At 34.6% G+C, this 13,485-nt stretch overlaps 1 protein-coding gene across 1 annotated transcript in view; it reads left to right on the forward strand.

Moving 5' to 3' along the window:
- Positions 1-13,485, forward strand: part of LOC122408149 (uncharacterized) — a 1,237,064-nt gene that overhangs the window by 1,144,941 nt on the left and 78,638 nt on the right. The gene's annotated exons all lie outside the window — the stretch shown is intronic.

Raw genomic sequence — 13,485 nt, forward strand, 5'->3', positions numbered from 1 at the left:
TTATGTTACGGTGCAAGTCAAAAAATAAAATGAATGGCACAGTATATAAATTTTATAGTTTGCAGATTTTTGCTGTATTTCAATGATCCAAATCTATAGTATTAGAGTGGAAAATTGTTCGAAGTCATGATGTTACATTGAAGTGACATAGCGCACATAACATTCAGAAATTCTGTAGGTTTCCATGATGTTGGCAGGTATTATACTTAATCGCATGGAAAACTGAGCAACTGTACACTTATCGTAATGAATGTTTTCATCAATAATTCCACATTTGCAGTTTGCAGAATAGGAATACTCAACATACACGTCATTTCATACGTATTGTTATCAATATTTGTGTTTGCCTACCGCATTCCGAAGATTCAACTTTTCATATTATCAGCAAAAAAAGCATCCAAAGACTTTTTGGAACAAGTTTCAAAATTTATTACTCGACAGACCAGGTGGAAAAAGAATAACTACACTTATATCAAGACCAGAAACTGTTTTGAGAATCTGTTGTACAAAATGTGCGATTGATAATCATAATTGGAAACCTCTTGAATCACGTTACCACAATCAGCATGAAGAAATAGTAGAAAATCCTAGGACACACATATTAGGCAACCAATTAATAGTATGTATCGATCCGCTGCAAACCGATGGAGTCAAAACAAGGATCGGTAAGAGCAGAGCCATAGTTAAAAAGAAAAAAGACAGCGCAATTGAAAGAGAACACAAATCAAAATTGTTTCATGTATCTGTGCATTAGTTTCTAAAGACAGTAATTTCAGATCTATTCAGAAATAAGTAGGTGAAGACTTTAGTAATGAATATCTTCGTTAATATATTCCAGTCGGAACCAAAATGTTAAAAGATTGGCATACCTGCTATTTCACAGAAATATCAAAGTTCATAGGTACTTGCTACGTACCAGTTATACAGACTTTGGTGCTATAGGGAAAAACACTTCAAAATTACATGAACCACATTTTTGAAACTTATTATGACACATTCAAAAAAAAAGTGACAGATACGATGCATGTTGAAGCAAGCAAAATGCTGTAATTTTGTATGTCTCCATGGTTATCCGCGGACAAAATATTTGATCACATCCAAAAATGATCAGGTGTAGACTTAATGACATGAATTTTTCAACCCACAAGGCGCAAACATGGTCTGGAAATATTCAATATACATGTCGCTTCATCACTTTGTCGAACATCAGAGGTGTTCATTGCATTTCGAAGATACAAATTTTGATATCATGAAAATTAAGCACCCAATGACTTATTGAAATAAATTTCCAAATTTATCATGTAACAACTCAAGTGAATATATCTATACATTTACATGGCCCAAAGATTTTTCAAAACTTGGGTGTATGAACAAGCAATCATGAAGGCTTTTTGTTATAAATATTTCAAATTATCTTGTTGAAATTAATATAAAAAAATAGAAATACGAATATCTCTCGTATTGTCTGGAGAACAAATAGAAATTGGTATGACAATACACTGTAAGCTAAGGAGGTGGAAAAAAGGGACCGGTGAACACAGCCAAACTAAATGAAAGAAATTATGACAACAATACATTGAATTACTTGACCAAAGTTTTTTAAAATTTATTTGAATTCGTTTACACACAACCATCCACATCTTTCTTTAATGTAATTACACAACATAGAATTTCTGTTTGGAAAGAACGTTTTAGAGGTTATAATGAACGAACGTTTTTTTTCTCATTGTTATTATTATTATTATTCAACACTAATTAGTCACGTCATTAATAATATCGATTCCTTCCACTTTTCAATAACCACTTTTATTTTTCTACACTCTGCACGCAACAGCACTCCGGCGGTCATAACCTCAAACGTCAACATGACGCGAAATCTCGCAAATTTGCTATCTATGTATATATTACGATATCGAAGTAGAACAGATAATTCTTAATTTTCACGACACACATTATTCACGTTTTCACTTCTCAATATTTTACTCACTCTCAGTACACTGTATGAGATCAATTAATCCACTTTTGAGGTTTTATTTATTATAGATATTATTGTCGTGAATTGGGCTCGAAACTTATTGAAACTTCTTTTATGAAAAAAATAAAATTGATTATATCCACTGCTATTTCCAATAATGTTTTATTTATTTAAACGAAATCTGCAAATCTTGCACCGTTGATCCACGGGGCTACGATCGCAATCACTTTTCTAGAGTCGCGGCAGCGACTCTGAGACAAGTACATTTATAAGATATGACGAGTTGCTGCCAGACTCTTTACCGGAGCGATAGCGTTTCCAATTGTTTTCGAAAATTTTCAAAATTTGTTTCTTCAATATTTAATTAACTATATCATTTCGGAGAATATTATACGTTGACATATTTTTTATTATTTTTTTTCTTTCGATTGCGACCTCATCGAACTCTGTAGGTTGACGCGTTGAAGAGATATTAATTATTTATTTTTTAATTGCGTCAAAAAATGGGTCGGATTTTCGCACACATTTTTGATGTTTATTTGTTTTATATCTAGTGACAAATCTGGTGCCATAATACATTTTATATACCCATATATTTTTTTTCTGGTGCCATAATACCAATATATACCTATATATTTTCGTGTCGTATGACGTATGGTGTGTTGTTTATGCTGATAGATGATGAGGTTATAAAGATCGCGATTTGACAGTTCACCGATATCCCGGTCGGTAGTACAAGTATATACCTATATATTTCCGTTATGATATGACGTATGGTGTGTTATTTCAATGCTAACTAAATGAGGTTATAAAGATCGCGAATGTTACAATTCACCGAAACTGTTCCAATTTTTTCCGGTTCTGTAGAAAATAAATAATAGCAGTACAATGTTTTAGTGAAAGTGGTGAGAAAAAAGTGAAGAAGAAAGAGATAAAGACCGAGGAATCCAAGAGTGTTGTGTAACGGAAAAAAAACCGAAAATTGTCAACAACGTTCGGATTGATGGTAAAAATATTTAGAAAGGTTAGATTTTTTCTATATATATTTTGAGATGTAGTCCGGATTCTGAAACATTAGAAATAAAAATCCATGCCTTCGCTCTTTCTCATCAGCTCTCTCTCTCTCTGATTGTATCATCAGACTTGTCGATGTTTGTTATTGCAGAATATCTAAAGACGCGGCATCGTCTTGTAATAAAATAACCCAAAACAGGAATGACGAAAAAGAGCCAGGGACTACAAAAATATAGAAAGGCAGTATAATCGCATTGTCTGTAAACGTATAAGAGACTATTCGAAAGTGCTTGATTACAAAATTTCTATTGGCAAATCAAAACTGAGGCAATCAGTATTTTTTTGCATTGGTGGAAATTTTTTCATCAAAAGGACTAAATTGATAATCACGGAGAGTTTTCACTTCAATTCCAACAAAGTAAAATTTAAGTTCGAAATAAAATATGTCCGCGTGTGTGTATATGTGTGTATTAGGGTGGTAAAATAGCTAGAAAATCTTTGAAAAAAATCACACGTATTCTTTAGAAGATTCTCAATACTTTTTGTTCTGGAACATTTCTTTGTTATGTCAAGACTTTCGAGAAAAAAAATCATACAGATTTTCATCATGCTGTTTTGCAAAAGCCGCCATTATGCAAAAACTGAGTAAGAAAAAAGTGTTTATAACCAGTGTTCTGGACTCGTCAGACCTTAAAAACATCTTTGCTGGCGATAATATGGTTATTTGAGAGCAGCAACAGTAAGGGAAATCGCTTTGAAAAAAAAAAATGTTAGAAAATCTTGACTTTTCAATTAAAAACGAATAAATAATGAAAATTTTGATTTAATTTTACAAAATAAATGCAAGATTCTGAAAGAGCACTCTCAAAAACCCCCTATATCAGATTTTGTTCTTTAGTTAAAACTGCGTACTTGAAATTGTGTGTCCAAAATTGTCGTTTTGCGCATTAATGGGTTCTTATAGTGATGCTATACAACATTTTAAGGGTAGGAGTTTTGAAAATTTTTTTCGTGTAGCAACATGCTTGTAAAACAATTTATGGAAATTTCAAGATTTTCCAAATGTATTGAGGCCCACAGTATAATCGTGACCACAAACGCAGAAAAATTTCATGTATTATGAACAGAAAACTTCAACCCCCATGGTCGAGGGTTGAGCATTGTTCTACAAATCTGACAAAATTGCAGCATTACTTTTTATGTATTTCGAACCAAGTTAGGGGGCGAAAAGGGTAAAATAAATTTGATCCCAAATAACTACCACCCTAGTGGGTATTAAAATACCTAAAACAACTTGCATGCATAATAAAACGATTTTTATTTTCAAAAAAACTGATTCGGCTTGAGGGGGTCACCCCCCATGGCAACCGCATTTTTTGGGGTTTCCTCTATTTTTTGCGATGAGAAAAAAAAAACAGACTTAAAATTTAAAGAGTTTATTCATTGGTATTTCAACTTTAGGATAGAATTTTTTAACTCTGATGTCTCGAGTTAATTCCGTGTAAAATTAATCCACAGGATCCCATATGCTTCTCCATGGTGTCCACGATTCCCGGGGGTCCCGTTTATCTGCGATCAAAAAACCGAGGAGCGTTTTGATTTGTAAAGCAGTGGGCTATTGCCTGAACTAAAATCATACAGAAATATCGAAATTGAAGGATTATTGAGCTATGCAACATTTTGAAAAATTGAAATAAGGTTTTTCTAAACGAAAAAATCCTTCAATGTTTAATATTTCTGTATAATTTTAATTTAGGTGATAACCACTGCTTTACTAATCCAAACGCTCCTTGGTTTTTTGATCTCAGATAAACCGATCCCCTAGAATCGTGGAGACTATGAAGAAACATATGGGTTCCTGTGGAGTAGCTTTACACCGAATCTACCAGAGATATCAGAGTTAAAAAATTCTACCATCGAGTTGAAATACCATTGAATAAACCCTTTAAATTTCAAAAGTCTATGTTTTTTTTCTTTGCCGCAAGAAAATTGCGAAAAAACCCTACAAAATTCGGCCGCCATGCGGGGTGACCCCCTATGTTGGATTTAATTATTCCAATCGATCAATATCGCGTTATCTTGAAAAAAGATTCGAGTGCCTTAGTCATTGAAATCCTGTCGTTATTTAACGACATCGAAATTTATTATTCGTTGTAATTTTTTGAGTTTTTAAATAAATTAGCCGTAATTTGATTAAAAAATTTTTGCTTCCTTTTTTTTTGATATCTCTTTCAATGACACAGGGAATAATTTTAATTAAAAAATTTTTCAATATATGTCTTTTCGCAAGTACACTCTGATGGGTGATAATATGATCATTACATCTGAACAGTAGTCTCAGTGAGTAAACCCTACATATGTTACTCATACATGTAGTGTGCATTTCTTGGTACGAACAAAAAATGAATTAATAATAACAGAATGTCATCTATATTGTGCCCTAATATGAAGAATTTGATTTTCCAATATCCTGTAAAATTTTTTCAAGTTCACAGTGCACAAAAAGTAGTCAAATCAAACCATAAGTAACAGCACGAGTGCTGTTAAAAAATTGGAGACAAGTACATTTATGTTTGATGTCACCTGGACAGTAGTCTCAGTGAAACCCTATGAGACACTCATGTAGTTCAAAACACAAATGCACGATGATTTATAAGAAGAAGTTGTTCGATCTGTTCTCTCGAAACTTGCTTTAAATGAGCAATTCATTACTAAAGGATATAAAAAAAAAACCATTTCAAACGCAATGAATAAAAAAATGAATCTGTTAAATCATGGTAATGCGTGAAAAACGTTTGGTTCAAAGGAACAAAACGTGGTCAAATAAATGCAAAAGTGACGAGTACATCGGATGACGAGTGAAAAAAATTCAAAACATAATAGTATGTTAAAAAAATTACGAAACCAATTGTAAATAATTTCAACAAAACAATTAAGAAAAGCTTTTACAAATCATGAAAAAATATTATATTAAAAAAAAATGCAAATCTGTAGTTATATTGTAAAGGGAAAAAAAAATTTAAATAGGACGTGAGAAATTCAATCTTACGGGAAGCACCCGGAACTTGAGAAAGTTCAAGTGAATCAAAAAAGTTACCATCTGAGTTATGTGCAGCACTACAATTTATGGCATCAATCGGAGGATAAGTATTTTATTAGTATATAATACATAATTTTTCACAATATGAAATTATTCTGAGAAACGTTCAAATCCAAAAAAAAATCGCATCGAAGGTAAAAGTCATTTGTTACTCTATGGTGGCAGAGACTTACTTAGAAGAAAATCGATTCTTCTCAGACTTTCAGGATCCCCTGGTATTCACAATATTCGACGTCGATTTCGTATCGGTACAAATTATGTTTAAATATGTGCTAAAAGTACTTGTCCGGCCCATCACTTTTCATTCAAATTGCTCATTCAAATAAAAATCAAACTAGACGTTAATTTCTGCGTTATTTTTATGGAACTAGCATTAACGCTGGCGTTACACGCCCACTTGAATTTGGACATCATTCCACATATGCTCGGCGGCAACTATCTCTTCGCAACAATTCATGGCATCGAGTAAACAAAACCATTGCAACGGATAGAGGCTTTACATTCCGATATATCGAAAATTTTTTTTTAAGAAAGTGTATATAGTAATACACTAGGGAATCACTTTTCATCGAATTTCAAGAAATGCCCGTGTCGCACTCATTTTTTAATGTTGATTTCAACAAAGTGCAATTGTGTACGTGACCATAAAAAAATGAAATTGTACAGACGAATCTGCTCGAAAATTTATTGAATTGCGATTTATTATCAGCTGAATATCTTCAGTAATAGAATAGATTAGTTGCTATACCGAATAAAATTCGTTTGAAGAATAAAATGTGTAGTAAAAATTGCCGTCATTTCAATATAAACTGGGGAGTTAATTTGGAGGCTGGACAATGCTTATCGTGCGAAGGATACTTTTTCATAAATACACAATAATATCTCTTGGATATTAAAGAAAAATTTGTTTGCATGTTTTTATAATGAATGCAATTAAGTTAAAATCTCTTGGAGGTAATTTTTTAAATTCCCTCTGTTTCCCTCTGTACGCATAGATGTGATCCATCAGATCTAGAAGAGCCCTGATTTTTATTTGAATGAGCAATTTGAATGTAAAGTGATGGGCCGGACAAGTACTTTTAGCACATATTTAAACATAATTTGTACCGATACGAAATCGACGTCGAATATTGTGAATACCAGGGGATCCTGAAAGTCTGAGAAGAATCGATTTTCTTCTAAGGAAGTCTCTGCCACCATAGACTTTTACCTTCGATGCGATTTTTTTTTGGATTTGAACGTTTCTCAAAATAATTTCATATTGTGAAAAATTATGTATTATATACTAATAAAATACTTATCCTCCGATTGATGCCATAAATTGTAGTGCTGCACATAACTCAGATGGTAACTTTTTTGATTCACTTGAACTTTCTCAAGTTCCGGGTGCTTCCCGTAAGATTGAATTTCTCACGTCCTATTTAAATTTTTTTTTCCCTTTACAATATAATTACAGATTTGTATTTTTTTTTAATATAATATTTTTTCATGATTTGTAAAAGCTTTTCTTAATTGTTTTGTTGAAATTATTTACAATTGGTTTCGTAATTTTTTTAACATACTATTATGTTTTGAATTTTTTTCACTCGTCATCCGATGTACTCGTCACTTTTGCATTTATTTGACCACGTTTTGTTCCTTTGAACCAAACGTTTTTCACGCATTACCATGATTTAACAGATTCATTTTTTTATTCATTGCGTTTGAAATGGTTTTTTTTTTATATCCTTTAGTAATGAATTGCTCATTTAAAGCAAGTTTCGAGAGAACAGATCGAACAACTTCTTCTTATAAATCATCGTGCATTTGTGTTTTGAACTACATGAGTGTCTCATAGGGTTTCACTGAGACTACTGTCCAGGTGACATCAAACATAAATGTACTTGTCTCCAATTTTTTAACATAACATAACAGACGATAACAGACGGTATACAAGAAAACATTGAGGACTATCAGAAACTTTCTCATCGGCGATTGGTCGAGACGGATAGATTCTCACCGGTGATTGGTTATGATGGGCATCAAGAAGCCCTTGTATGTATCGGTCTGAACCCATATACGGATACGTCAGCTGCGTAAATGTGTTGGTACTTTTTGCATAATCTTGAGCCCGTACAAAGTTTTTTCTCAGCAATTACGCCACCGATCATGCTGATTTTGGGCGCAATCGAAAGAGAATTTCTTAATTAGCTGAAAGTTCAATTTTCAAATTGCGACATAACTCCTGAGCTTTGCAATTCAAGAAAATGACATGTCGGTTTTACCCCCACCACCGCGAATCGTTTTATTCAGAGATAATATAGTCTCGGCGAGAGCCTCGGGCTATAAAAAAATATAAAATTCTGGTCGACGCCGCTGGATTTTTCGAGGATGTCTAGGGCGATAGCTCTTGGGTTTTGGAGGACTAGGTTTAGGTACATTCTATGGCGATTTTCGATTTCTAGGTGGACAACCCCATAGTTTTTTATGTCCAGATATATTCGTCCATGGCTTTCGTCGTCTAGGTATGTTTTTTCATGGTTTTCGAGGTCTGGGTCGACGGCTCCTTAGTTTTCGATGTCCAGGTATATTTCTCCATGGTTTTCATGGTTTTGGATAATTCCTCCATGGATTTCGATGTCTAGGTATATTCCTCCATGGTTTCTGATGTGCGAGTGTATTTCTCCATAGTTTTTCATGTCCACGTGTATTTCTCTATAGTTCTTGATGTCTAGGTATATTCCTCCATGGTTTTCGCGATCGAGGTTAACGGCTCCACAGGTTTCGATGTCCAGGTATGTTTCTCCATGGTTTTCGTGGTCTCGGATAATTCCTCTATGAGTTTCGATGTCTAGGTATATTCCTCTATGGTTTCTGATCTGCAGGTGTATTTCTCCATAGTTTTTAATGTCCAGGTGTATTTCTCCATAGTTCTTGATGTCCAAGGTATATTTCTCCATGGTTTTCGTGGTCTAAGTATGTCTCTTCATGGTATTCGTGGTCGAGGTCGACGGTTCCACAGTTTTCGATGTCTAGGTATGTTTCTCCATGATTTTCGTGGTCTAGGATAATTTCTCCATGGGTTTTGATGTCTAGGTATATTCCTTCATGGTTTTCAATGTCTAGACGTGTTCCTTCATGGTTTTCGCAGTCGAGGTCGACGGCTCCACAGTTTTCGATGTCCAGGTATGTTTCTCTCGGGTTTTCGTGGTTGAGGATAATTCCTCCATGGGTTTCGATGTCTAGGTATATTCCTCCATGGTTTTCAATGTCTAGGCATGTTTCTTCATGGTTTTCGTGGTCTAGGATAATTCCTCCATGGGTTTTGATGTCTAGGTATATTCCTTCATGGTTTTCGATGTCTGGATATGTTCCTACATGGTTTTTGTGGTCCAGGTATATTCCTCCATGGTTTTCAATGTATGGATATGTTTCTCCATGGTTTTCGTGGTCTAGGTAGATTCGTCCATGGTTTTCATGGTCTAGGTATGTTTCTTCATGGTTTTCGCAGTCGAGGTCGACGGCTCCACAGTTTTCGATGTCCAGGTATGTTTCTCTCGGGTTTTCGTGGTCGAGAATAATTCCTCCATGGGTTTCGATGTCTAGGTATATTCCTCCATGGTTTTCAATGTCTAGGCATGTTTTATCATGGTTTTCGCGGTCGAGGTCGACGGCTCCACAGTTTTCGATGTCCAAGTATGCTTCTCCATGGTTTTAGTGGTCTAGGATAATTCCTCCATGGGTTTTGATGTCTAGGTATTCATGGTTTTGACTGTCTGGACATGTTCCTTCATGATTTTCGTGGTCCAGGTATATTCCTCCATGGTTTTCGATGTATGGATATGTTTCTCCATGGTTTTCGTGGTCTAGGTAGATTCCTCCATGGTTTTCGTGGTCTAGGGATGTTTCTTCGTGGCTTTCGCAGTCGAGGTCGACGGCTCCACAGTTTTCAATGACCAAGTATGAAGGACCACGAAAACCATGTTCCTTCATGGTTTTCGTGGTCCAGGTATATCCTCCATGTTTTTCGTCGTCCAGGTATATTCCTCCATGGTTTTCAATGTCTAGGCATGTTTCATCATGATTTTCGAGGTTCAGGTATATTCCTCCATGGTTTTCGATGGCTGGATATGTTTCTCCACAGTTTTCGTGGTCTAGGTAGATTCCTCCATGGTTTTCGATGTCTAGGTGGACAGCTCCATACTTTTCATTTCCTGGGTATACTTCTCCTTGGCTTTCGCCGTCTAAGTATGTTTCTACATAGTTTTCTATGTCCAGGTGTATTATTCCATGATTTTTAATGTCTAGATATGTCCCTCCATGGTTTTCGTTTTTTTTCATGGTTTTCGTGTTCGAGGTCAACGGCTCCATAGTTATCGATGTCTGGGTATGTTTCTCCATGGTTTTCATGGTCTAGGTCGACGGCTCCATTGTTGTCGATGTCTACGTCGACAGCTCCATGGTTTTCGATGGCTAGGTATATTTCTCCATGGCTCTCGTCGTCCTGGTATGTTTTTTCATGCTTTTCGAGGTCTAGTTTAACGACTCCGTAGTTTTCAATGTCCAGGTATGTTTTCTCATTGTTTTCGTGGACTAGGTTGACGACTTCATAGTTTTCACTATCCCGGTCGATAGCTCCATAGTTTCCGATGTTGAGGTGAATTTGTCCATGGTTCCCGATATGAAAGTCAACCGCCCCATAGTTTTCGATAGTGTGGTGAGTTTTTCGAAGGTTTTCGATTTCCAGGTCGTCGGCTCTATAGTTTTCGATGTCTCGTTTGGCGACTATAGGGTTTTCGATGTCTAGGTGGATGCCTTCGTATTTTTTAATATATATTCGACAATTTTATATTTCCCGATAATTAGGTAAACGGTGCAATGGTTTACGATATATTTCCTCATAGTTATCGATATTTAGATCTGCGATTTAATAGTTTACATTGACGAGGCAGGTTCAGACGTTACAAAAGACCATGAAAAAATATCACTGGACACCAATAACCATAAAGCTGTGGTCTTAGACATTGAATACCATGGAAACATCTCTTTGGACATTGCAAACCATTGACAGTATCCATGTCAACATGGAATCCATGAATGAGAAGAAGATAGTTTCAAAAATCATTTTTCCAAGTAAACAAGTGGAGCTTTTCAAAAAAAGGAATAGAAAATGAAAATATCATCCCATTGCATAGGAATTTCCCAATCTTTCATTGGAAAATTCGATTTGCTGAATGGATAATCAAAATCGTCACCATTATTGCTTGTAAAAGGTTTCAACTCACATGAACATAACCGCACAGTTTTCGTCCGTCTACATAGAAAAATTGCCTGTGTCGATTGCTTTTGCCACATAGAGAAAAGCACTCAACTTGAAACAAATCGTTTTAAAAATTTTCGTTGAAGACGAGGAATGTATTTTTTTTCTTAAGTAAATATTGTCACGCCTCTAAACATAAGCTAAATCAGAAAAAAAAATAATTGACAAAGTAAAAAAAGAACGCCAATTATTAAAAGGTCGCGACCGTAGTTTCTAATAATTTTCTATATTTGCATTATCAATACTACAAAATATAAATAAAAAATAACATCGTTTTCTGAAGTTGACAAATACAGTGAATGAAATACGATTCCTGTATAGCGCCTCGCAAAAAGAAGTGAAATCAGTAAATATTAAAACTTCAAAAAGTAAAAAAGGCACGCCAAGTATTAAAAGGTCGTGACCGTCGTTTTAAATGATTTTCTATATTCGCATTGTCAATAAATAAATTTAAAAAAATGTTTAACTGTGAAAAAATATGAGATCTATTGTAACATATACAGTGAATGAATTACGTTTCCTGTAATAATTCTGAATTTTGGAAATAAAAAAAAATGAGATCATTTTCTAACGTAGCCAAGTACAGTGAATGAATTAAGGTTCTTGTGGAATCCATTCGTGTACACTTTTAGCCCTAATCCCTCACTTATTCAGAAAAATTTTCCAGCAAACGTCACAGAGCAACAAAGGTTTCTCGAATGATTCTGCTATTATTAAGAGATTATCATCTGTTTTTATGCTAGCTCGGGTTATAAACTTGAAACAGTTTACGCGTACAAGTGCATGCATTGTATCTATACGATGAACTGCACAAATTCATTTTCAACATTACACACAAGCTTGGCGTGCATGGTTTTCAATCGGAAGCTCGGCGAAGAAATGCCTCATCCGTCCATATATTTGAAGAAAACTTGATGATCCTCTCATGTAATTGTTTTTTAATTTGCCATCCCTTTTCCATCCAACTATTTTATTGAGTAGTTCGACGTGAGATCCCGCGCTACACAAAGAAAAATATCTATTCTTGACTAGTTTGACTGATAAATTCATTACTCCACATGTTTCGTATTCAGCGCGTTTTCTTTTCTCAAATCAATGTTTACACAGCTTACTTCTTTGTTCATCCATTTCAATACTTGTGTAATTCATGCAATCATCTGCCCATTTGGTAAAAAAAAGAGTGTACGGACAAACGAGTGAAAGTGACGCGTGGATAAATTAAAATGCGTATGGGCATGAAAGAATGGCCGTATCTATCCGTACAAGATAAAGGCATATAAAGGGATTGATTGATTTCATTTCTTTATCCGTTCGTTTAATTGTTCAATTTTATCCACAAATTTCACCCATCTGCATTGTTTACCAAATCATTATATAACAGGCCCTCTCTTATTTTATTGGGGGATCGGTTTTTTTCACAATCGTTCATACAATTCTAATTAATTATTGTTTTCATAGTAAATTTGAACAATTGTCTCTTCCCGAGCTTCCGATTGAAAACCATGCACGCCAAGCTTGTGTGTAATGTTGAAAATGAATTTGTGCAGTACATCGTATAGATACAATACATGCACTTGTACGCGTAAACTGTTTTAAGTTTATAACCCGAGCTAGCATAAAAACAGATGATAATCTCTTAATAATTGCAGAATCATTCGAGAAACCTTTGTTGCTCTGTGACGTTTGCTGGAAAATTTTTCTGAATAAGTGAGGGATTAGGGCTAAAAGTGTACACGAATGAATTCCACAAGAACCTTAATTCATTCACTGTACTTGGCTACGTTAGAAAATGATCTCATTTTTTTTTATTTCCAAAATTCAGAATTATTACAGGAAACGTAATTCATTCACTGTATATGTTACAATAGATCTCATATTTTTTCACAGTTAAACATTTTTTTAAATTTATTTATTGACATCAATACATAGTATTGTCTAGTAGTTCGTTCGCCTATTGCTGGGATTATGAGATCAATCAACGCTCGTCAAACTTTTAGGAAAATTATATGAAATACATTTCGTTAAATATATAACATCTGAAGTAACTTTGAACAAGTATTAGAAGATACATCTTCCATACATTTGTGGCACTAGAAC

Source organism: Venturia canescens, chromosome 1 (genome assembly GCF_019457755.1).
Source record: "Venturia canescens isolate UGA chromosome 1, ASM1945775v1, whole genome shotgun sequence".
Lineage (NCBI taxonomy): Eukaryota > Metazoa > Arthropoda > Insecta > Hymenoptera > Ichneumonidae > Venturia > Venturia canescens.